The sequence below is a fragment of the Adiantum capillus-veneris genome, chromosome 25 (genome assembly GCF_014529385.1).
Source record: "Adiantum capillus-veneris isolate H3 chromosome 25, ASM1452938v2, whole genome shotgun sequence".
Taxonomy (NCBI): Eukaryota; Viridiplantae; Streptophyta; class Polypodiopsida; order Polypodiales; family Pteridaceae; genus Adiantum; species Adiantum capillus-veneris.
This window is the reverse complement of record NC_140955.1, coordinates 4,470,404-4,480,373: the sequence shown is the minus strand read 5'-3', so window position 1 is coordinate 4,480,373 and position 9,970 is coordinate 4,470,404. Positions and strand designations below refer to the sequence as shown.

The window sequence follows — 9,970 nt, the reverse complement described above, 5'->3', positions numbered from 1 at the left end:
GACATCGGGTTTGCCAGCTGGCGGAGCTGTAGTTTTTGACCAGCATGCTGACGCCTTGGCCTGAGCAGGATCGCAATAAAATCAATTATATAGTGGAGACCATCATGAGAGAGTATCAGCGTGCTCCGAGTTCAGAGGATCTTCCGAGGAGGTGGATCAAAGGTGTTGCACGGGACACCGTGAAACATCGTCGAGATGCAGCTCGTCGGGCTTTCAGGACCGGCTCGCCGAAGCCTTCGGGCATCCCACACAAGACGTGGTAGGAGATCAGGGAGGATAAGCGGACAATGGACACGCGGTTAAGACAGCAGCGTCAGGCCGCGGAGGTACGACAGATAACAAGGGGGACATCTCATCTTGGCAGCGGAGGCTTCGACACCTTTCGCTATGAGTTTGTGATTTTCCAATCCGATCCTAGCTATGGCATTTTTTTTAAAACGCGATGAATCATGTATTCTTAATTACTTTGGTTTTTGTATAAACATAAAATCTTACAATGCATTGAGCCCCAACACACCAGCAGGAGATAGATGGATATCGGAGCGGCATTTATGAAGTATTGAATGATCTTGCTACCGCAAGAGAGCCCGTAGACTGGGAGGCCTTAGAGTCTCGTTGATCGATTGAGGTGAGACGTTAATATGTGTGAGTTGATTTAATTAAATAAGTATATGTGAAGTAATATCAATACTAATTTTGTGACTTGTCCTATGTGCAGGTTGTGGTGCGTAGTCATCAGTGGATTTCTATATATGTTTTGTGAGACAAACACACGCTTTTGTGTCTCTTTTTTGTATAGACATGGTTATGGTTATTGTTTTCTTTATGGTTATGGTTATTGTTCTTGTATAGACATGGTTATGGTTATCGTTTTGTTTATGGTTATGGTTAACTTTATGGTTATGGTTATGGTTATTGTTTTGTTTATGGTTATGGTTATCATTATGGTTTTGATCAATATGGTTATGGCCGGTGATGGTTTTGCACAAAGTTCGTTATATATGAAGTTCGTTATGGTTATGGTTTTAATTTGGTTATGGTTTTGCACAAAGTTCGTTTCATTTCTTTCATTTGCTTTAAATCTCATGTGAGATCCTACATGGATATCATGTAGGAGACGTATACATATGGTTTTTTTTGAAAAGTTTATGTTAAAACGAAGGGTACTCTGTCGAAATTTCTGCAGGAGCACGGTTGATTTTGGTGCTGCTCGCTTTCTTGGGCAGAGGACAGGTAGTCTGGCTGTGGCTGTGTCCATCTTTTCACTGGGCACAGGCCAGGCTGCCTGTCCTCTGCCCAATATTTTTTTTTCTGATATGGTCGTCGAAATACACGTCAATAGGGACGTTGAAATACACGTCGAAAACATTACCTTTTGACACAGATATCGACGCGTATTTCGGCGTTTTCACAGGGATGAGTATTTTGACGCACTTTTCGACGGATGGCGTTGAAATCTACGTCGAAGGCACCTTTTTTTGTTGTAGTGTCATAAGACTATTTCGTTATGTTGAACAACCATTGCCATAGATTTCATTCTGCATCTCAATTATATGTACTAAGTGTTCTTAGTTTGACATGTTTGTATGGAAAATGGAAGATTGCAACAATTTTTTTTAAATTCATTGTTGTCAAAATTTATTCAAACTATTAGTGTGGAGATTGATACTCACTACTCTTTGAATCAATTGTTTTGTAGTTGAGTAGTTAAGTACCGACTCTATAAGTGGTGAAATTTTTTAGTTTTTTATTTTAATAGAGCTTTAATCTTCTTGTTGTCATTCATTTTCAATATTTTTTGTGATCTTTTATTCAAGGAATTTTTTTAAATTCTCACTTTTGTTGCTTGAAATCTATATGGGAATCCGCCTAAAGTGGCACATGTTTTGGTTTGAATTGATCCTTATGCAAATGGATGCTACCAAAATTTTTACAAATTATCAGTATATGTAAGATAGGGAGTTAAATATTTATTGCAACAATATTTGTATATAGAGGGGTTGGTTAGTATCGAAGGGATCATATATAGGGGGTTTCTCTAATTTGGGTGCACACAAGTAGCATTTCTCCATTACTAATAGTGAAGTCCTCGGCCACTCAATGTGGCATTTTAGTTTGGATTGGTAAGCACCATGTCATTCTCTATAGAAATTTAATAAACAACATTTTTTTGATGTAAAACTCTTGAACTTATTATGTTCAAAGGTTCAAGGGGATGACTATGGGTTGTTGTTTATTAATGTTTCTTCAGTCTTAGCATCAATGGGGATGTATGACTTGTTAGGATGCCCTATGGATTGTGCCTATACGAGAATAATAGGTTCCATCCTCGTAATTGGCTATGCTGGTGGGGTGGGCATAAAGGGTTGATATGTTTTGGTAGCTCAAAAGGTAATATTAAGAAACATGTGAATTTGCCAATAGGCATCATTCATTAAGTTCCTCCATTTATCATCAATAACGAGAGTTATGATTAGCTTTAGACTTTATGTATATGATCAAGTTGATGTTGATGTGAATGTCAAGGTGAAGGCATTGGTAATGCTAACGGGAGAAAGACCAAGTAACTATTTAGAACAAGAGATCACCGAACAAGCTTTCGCTCGATGGTGGGAATCAAAACTTGCTAGGCAAGTAAATATTTGAAGACATGCATTTTGCATTCATGCAAGACATGGGTATGGACTTGCCTAATGGTGGGTGAAACAAGAAGACAAAGTGTACTGCACCTAAAAGTGGGAATGTCTATTCGAATCTTGTTGTGAAGCTATACATGTTTTTGGTAAGGAGTGACACTCCTTTCAGTGGAGTTGTTCTCAAGTGTTTGTTCATGAGTTGAACGAAGAGGACCCCCCAACCTACAGGATATATGAAGGACAAGGAAGAAAAAATTCCATTGTAGTCGCTGGAACTTTGACGAATGATGTTAGTGTATGTGAGCTTCATGCATTGAAAATTGTAGCACTCCAATTGCATTGCAGACTACCCAAGCTAGGATTTTGAAAACCGAGGGACGAAATTGCTTTAAAAACACCAACTAGTTCAAACATGGTGCCTTTAAGAGGACCCAAGAATGCTCGTAAAACTGTGAAGCACTTCATCAGAGCTCTTGGTGTACCACACAGTCACACCAAGCCTTATGTTCGCTATAGGGGGGGGGGGGGGGGGGGGGGGGGGAGAGAGAGAGAGAGAGAGAGAGAGAGAGAGAGATTTTTCACAATTATTTCTTATTACACAATGGTTGTTGAGAAATAAAGGTGCATGAACTATGATGAGGTGTAGTAGATTTGCAGATGGGTATGCTGGCTTGAGAGGTTGACGGGTTGAAAAACAAAAGATAAAATAGAGACTATTCACACTACAAGAGATTGTGTGCACTTGTGAAGCTTTTAGCGATGGAAATACATTGGGTTTTTTAAACCCCCAGCGTCTCTAAGACCGTCGCTCCAGGAACATTGCTATATAGCGACGCATATAGTGATGCCTATAGGGACAGTTATAGCGACAGTTGCAGTCCTTTTGTAGCAATGCTTATAGCGTCGTTGCAGAACCTAATATAGAGACAATTATAGCGACGTTCGATAGTAAAAATTTTTGAGTGGTAGGGCATTCAACCATCAATCATATTGAATGTCAACAATAAAGTATACCTAAATGAATCCAAGAAAAGCACAGATTCACCTTTGAAAGAAAGTGCAAGGTATAGACCCAAAGTAGTCACCCACCAAGACAATATAACCATTAACTCAATCATGCATAGTATTGTTTGCAGAATAAAAATAAAAAACTAAAAAACTGACAAAAGTAATTGGATGAAATTAAATTGATGAAAGTAAATCAATGACAATTATACACATCATAGGCAAAATCATTTGATTGTTAAGCTTTGAAAATGTAATAGTTACAACACAATTGTCATTACTGACAAAATACATGGTTTTCCAATAGTTACAAAAAGACGTATACACGTCATCTCATTATACATGCTATGACAAAAGAAAAATAATGCTATCTAGCTACGATTAGACTGACTTCGTCCACTTAGACGTCTCATCGCGTCCAACCGGTGTATCTGTCGGATTCTACAAAAAAAACAATAAAACTTTATGTAAGTATAAACGTATAATTATAAAACAATCTATTTTCTTAGCTTATCATTAAAATACAACAAATGTAAAAGAGTAAAGTGAAATACTAACCATTTCGCCGCGAGAACTAAGATATGTCCATCAGGGCATTTAAGCCCTTTCTGCCTGTGTACTCACGTTCGTATGGTGTGGGGTCACGTCTTGTCATTGACCATAGTTCAAAACATACAAAGAATCAATTATGTTAGAATTTAAAAGTACAAATAGACGAACTACCAAATATAAAGAGCAATGCAAAAACACTTACAAAATCGGCCTCAAATGATGTTCACTCACCGCTCCAGCTCCCCAAGTGGTGCAAGCTCCCTGCCTCTACTCGTGCTTTGGTTACCTCCTTTTGTTGCTTCCACTTGTCAGGATTCTCGTGTGCTGCTCGCTTTGCATTCTTTCAATCTTCTTTGGCCAGCCAATCTAGTCTGTTCCATCCATGCTTTATTGCTTTTTGTACTTCAGAACGCTTGTGCTCGCGGTATTCGCGCGTTCAACCTTCATCAGGTCTTCATTGAAGCGCTCATCCCGACTTGACACGGGAAACTCGTCATGCAACATGCTAATGAATCTATCTTTTAATTCACTTGGCACTTCACTCCAGGTGTTTAGTATGTAGTGTCGAAACACCTGAGAGAAAAGATTGTGCATGCGCGAGATCACTTTCTTGCCTCCATCATCAAGATGATGCCGCCATTAATGTCGACCAAGTACGGCAAGCCCTCTCGCTTGTGACGCGTGAACTGAAGGAACTGTGCAGGATAGAAGAGGAAGGAGAAGAGCACACAACACATAGATATGGGTGGGGAGACTCAATCAGTGAGGAGTCCCCTATACACTTATGCTATGTATAAGGTATACCCATCAGTGGGCGCCCAGACTCTGGGCGGACGGGCAAGGCAAGGCGCCTATACCCCAACAACCTCCCACTTAAAGGCGACTGTGCCTTTAAGCAAGGGAACCTAGTCTAAAGACTACAAAAGGCAAGAGAAAATTGCTCTCAATCGATGCCCACTGGTTGGCTGTGATCGTGTGCATCCGGCTATCCTGCTCTCGTGTAAGTCCATACACCACCAGACGTACCGCACACGTACTGCAAGTATGTACGCAATACCTGCATATCTCCCTCATGCACTATGCCATCATCAGTCAACAAACGACTGACAACCCCAATTGCAAATGCTCCCACTGCAGCTGCGATATCCGGTCTCAAGATCAACATCTCATACATGAGACCACCGAATGCCGATGCAATGCTAGCGGGCCCTGCTAGCTCTACGGAGCATGCATCAACATATATATCCCTGGAAATAGGCATCTCTGACTGACAAGGTGTGTCAACCATATTCATCTCTTGACTGTCTGCAAAAGATGCATCAACCTGTCGTGCAAACTCAGAGAAAACCAGCTGCTCTAGGTGTCTGCTGGAAGACATATCCTGCACAACTATATCCCCATGCTCACTGTCAAGCATAGAAAGGAATGATTGCATAATGGCTGACGTCTTAGCCTCCTTTGCAATCATCCACTACAAACATGACCACTCAATCTATTGTGACTCACTAGAGCTCTCATGCTCTAACTCCTTATGCATAGACTCTTGCACAACTTCCTCCTATCGTGACTCACTAGAGTAAGACTGCTCTACCTATCTATCCTTCATAGAATTATCTCGCACAACTGATTCTCTGCTTTGCTCAGTCACTAGCAAAGCATGCATGTCTGACTCTGTCACCTCTCTGTGTGACTGCTCAAGTCGTCCCCCAACTGTGTGCACAACAAGCTCACTACTCTGCACTCCATGCAAAGCACCCTTCAACCCATGAACAAAAGAGACTGTCCGGGTCTCTTGCTCTCTGCATGGATGTAACAAGATTGAGACTCGACCATCTCGCACCACTACTACATGCAATGGGTACCATGTGCCAACTCTAGCACCTCTCGCAATCACTAGCTAACCCAAATGCAACGCAAAAGATTGCTCAAGCAGCGATACCCGACATCCACTATCCGTGAGCTGACCAACGGAGATCAAACTCATCGTCAAATCTGGCACATGACGCACATCTCTGAGCACGTACGATGCACCGCTTGGTAATGACTGTCTCACATCTCCTGAACCAGCAATCTCATGCAGTGACCCATCTTCCAATCGTACACTACCATGCACTCTGCTAGAATAGCTACTGAACCAGTCACGATACAGAGTGACATGAAAAGTAGCATCCTTGTCTAGCACCCACTGCAAAATAAGTGCACTATCCTCAGACATCAAAAAATCAGGAGTAATACAGGAAGCAAATGTGACCTCACTGTCACTAGGGTACTCAGACACTGTATCTGATCCTGCAACTATCAAGTCAACGGAGCCTATAGCATCTACTGCATCCTTGAGACTAGCCTGTCTCTTGTGTTGTCTCATACGAAGAAAGCATTGCCGTCTAATGTGCCCTGTGTGACCACAATGCCAACATCTCAACTGTCGACACGAACAAGAATGCCGTCTCTCATGAGTCATTGTCCTAGACTCGAAAGTCTCACACATATTGACTACTGTAAGTGAATGTCAAAAATAACCAAGAGCTGTAACTCTACTCTAGTACAGTAGCAATGAAATGCACTCAACTAATCCAAAAGAAGCAACCTGCAATGAGACGATGCTCTCAAAAAAAGAGCTCACCAGCACCTACAATGCTCATGAAAATCCACGCATAGAATCTCTCGCAGTAGTGTAACCACACTGTGCTCCACAAATGGCAATGATGCAAATCCCACATGCCAAGTGTATGAGGCTCCTATAGAGTAAACCAAGATCCTGTATGGCTGTAAAATATGGCTGCAAATCAGCCCATCCCCAAAATTCAGCTCTTAAACAGCTGCATAAACAAGTCACAAACGTGTCCTAGATCAGCCTACAACTGAGCCATACATGAACACCTGCAAAGAGGAAACAATGGATGAAAATTCAGCACCCAAATAAGCCCTCAAACCTGCCTGTAAATTTGTAAACCTGTAGCTGAAACCTGCTGAAAAACCTCAAGCCATTAGTGCTCGAATCCGGCTACCTAGCTCGTAGCCACACAAGTATACATCACAATATTCACTCATGTGGTGTGCCAAGATAACTGTACTCCTTGTTGGAACTCAAGGCTATGAAGCCATGGCGGTGCAGAGAAGGAGATGCAGCAGAAGGCAAGAGAGAGAGAGAGAGAGAGAGAGAGAGAGATCGACAAAGCTTAAAACGCTTCTTCTCTTAATTCTATTAATGAAAGGGTTCTTGCATAGCTTTGGTAAGGTGATAGCAACCACACCTTTTTCTTCATACAAACCCAACTAATTTGATGGCCTATAGATCTATGCTTTGAGTCCTATTCTCACGAGCTAACCGACATGGGCTTGAACCCAACAATCCCCCCCTCAAGCCCGAACTAGACATACCCTCTCATGATACCTCAAGTTTTTGGTATACTCCTCAACCGTGAGTTTTAGGTTTTCTCACAACCAAGGATTTTTGGTTTATCCATAACCTGGTGCTAGGTGAGTAACCTCCCCTTGAATAGATAGGGTGTAGGTCAAAAATTAGCTACCAAAAGTGGAGTTTTTGGTTCACTGCCAAACCTTGGGTTTAAGGTGTACCCAGTAACCTCATGAGAGTGCAACAAAAATGGACTGAGAACTGATAAAAATTGGGAGGTCTTACCACTTATCTTTGTGGTAGTGTCTATAACCGTACAATTTATTTTGACTAAACAACATGAAAAGAGTTGATCTAATAAATTTCCTCATCAACAAAATATATTGGAGATTCAGTGTCTCCCTCAACCACATGAATTTCAGTTTTACCCTTTTGAAAGCACTTATTTAACGGATGATTTGTTTTACCACAGTGAACACAAGGATTCTTCTTGAAACAGTCTTTTGTCTGATGATTGTTGCGCCCACAAATGGCACAAGTTCTGGTTCCATTGAATGGTCAAGATGAAGTTACTGTAGCAGCACTACAAGAGGTTGTGTGCTCTTGTGACGCTGTTAGCGACGGAAATACACTGGGTTTTTATAACCCCCGGCGTCACTAAAACCATCGCTAATAGCGTCGCTACGAGAGCGTCGCTATAACCGTCGCTATATAGCGACGCTCATAGCGACGGTTATAGCGACGTTTACACAGAAGTCTATAGCGACGCTCATAGTGATGCTACAGAGCCATAAATAGCGACGGTTATAGCGACGCCCGAGAGAAAATGTTTTTTGGTGACACGGCATTGAATGCCCTGCCACCCATCAACCGGATTGTACTTGATTCACTTTTTAAAATAGACCCAAAATAGTCACCCACAAGACGCATTGTTTGCAAAATTGACAAGCATAAAATTGACAATTGTACACATCATAGGCAAAATGAATTGATTGGCAAATGTAATAATGACAATTGTACAACATCATAGGCATAAAGAATTGATTGGCAAAATGAACTGCGGTGACAAATGTAATAATATACATGGTTCAAAAAGACGTATAAAATCCGTCTCATGATACATAAGCTATGAGAAACCCTAAACTAATGCTATCTAGCTACGGCTAAACTGACGTCGTTTAGTCAGACGTCTCATCGCGTCCAAGCGGCGTATCTGTCGGATTCTGCAAAAAAAGACAATAAGACAGCTTTCAGTAAGTATAAACATATAACGACATTTATAAAACAATACAAAAAATAGAAAAGAGTGAACCCTAATACTAACCATGCCGCCGCGAGAACTGAGAATGTCCATCAGGGCGTTTAAGCCCTTCCTGCCTGCATACTCGCGCTCGTACGGTGTGGGATCACGTCCTGTCATCGACCACTGTCAAAACATACAAAGAATTCATTATGTTAGAATTAAAAAACTTATAAACCCTAAACTATCGAACATAAAGAGCAATGCGAAAACACTTACAAAATCGGCCTCAAATGATGCCCATCCACCGCTCCCCAAGTGGTGCGAGCTCCCTGCCTCTACTCGCGCTCTGGCTGCATCCTTTTGTTGCTTCCACTTGTCGGGATTCTCGCGCGCTTCTTTCTTCGCATTCTTCCAATCTTCTTTGGCCAGCCAATCTGGCCTGTTCCACCCATGCTTGATTGCTTTTTGCACTTCGGAACGCTTGTGTTTGCAGTATTCGCGCATTCGAATCTTCATCAGGTCTTCATTGAAGCATTGATCCCGTGTTGGAATGGGAAACTCATCATGAAGTATGCTGATGACTCTGTTTTCTAAATCACTTGGTACTTCACTCCATTTGTTTAGTATGTAGTGTCTAAACAGCTGAGAGCAAAGACCACGCATGCGCGAGATCACCTTCTTGCCGTCATCATCCATGATGATGCCGCCGCTGAAGTCGACGGAGTAAGGCAAGCCCTCTGGCCGGTGATGCGTGAACCTGGGTGTCCCGGCAGGGGTCTCTAGCAGCGTGTCGATGGGGGTACGGACGTCAGGTGTCTCCACCGGCGTCTGGGTCCCAAAGCGAGGAGTGTCGAGTGGGGTGGCCCCTGGCGGAGCAGGTAGAGGTGTGTAGCTGCTAGGAACAGTCAGCCGTGCAAAACCTGGCGTAGATGGCGATGTTGTGGCTGGTGTGGGGGCGGGCAAAGAAGGGGAGGCTAAAGAGCCTCGTCGAACATGAGGCGGTGTGGAGGCATTGGTGGTGGAATCCCCACAACAACCGCCACCGCCACCACTAGAGCACCGGTGTCTAGACGAGTGTGAAGCTCGTCTCATCGACGCCGAAGCTTCGGAGCGCGCCGAATGCTCCGAAATAGAGGGAGATGCGGATGGAGTAGGAACGCGCGATGATGCGCCAGA

At 42.6% G+C, this 9,970-nt stretch overlaps 1 pseudogene; it reads left to right on the top strand.

Moving 5' to 3' along the window:
• The first annotated feature begins 2,674 nt into the window (after nt 1–2,674).
• Nucleotides 2,675–9,970, top strand: part of LOC147424346 (large ribosomal subunit protein eL18y pseudogene) — a 32,229-nt pseudogene continuing 24,933 nt past the window's right edge.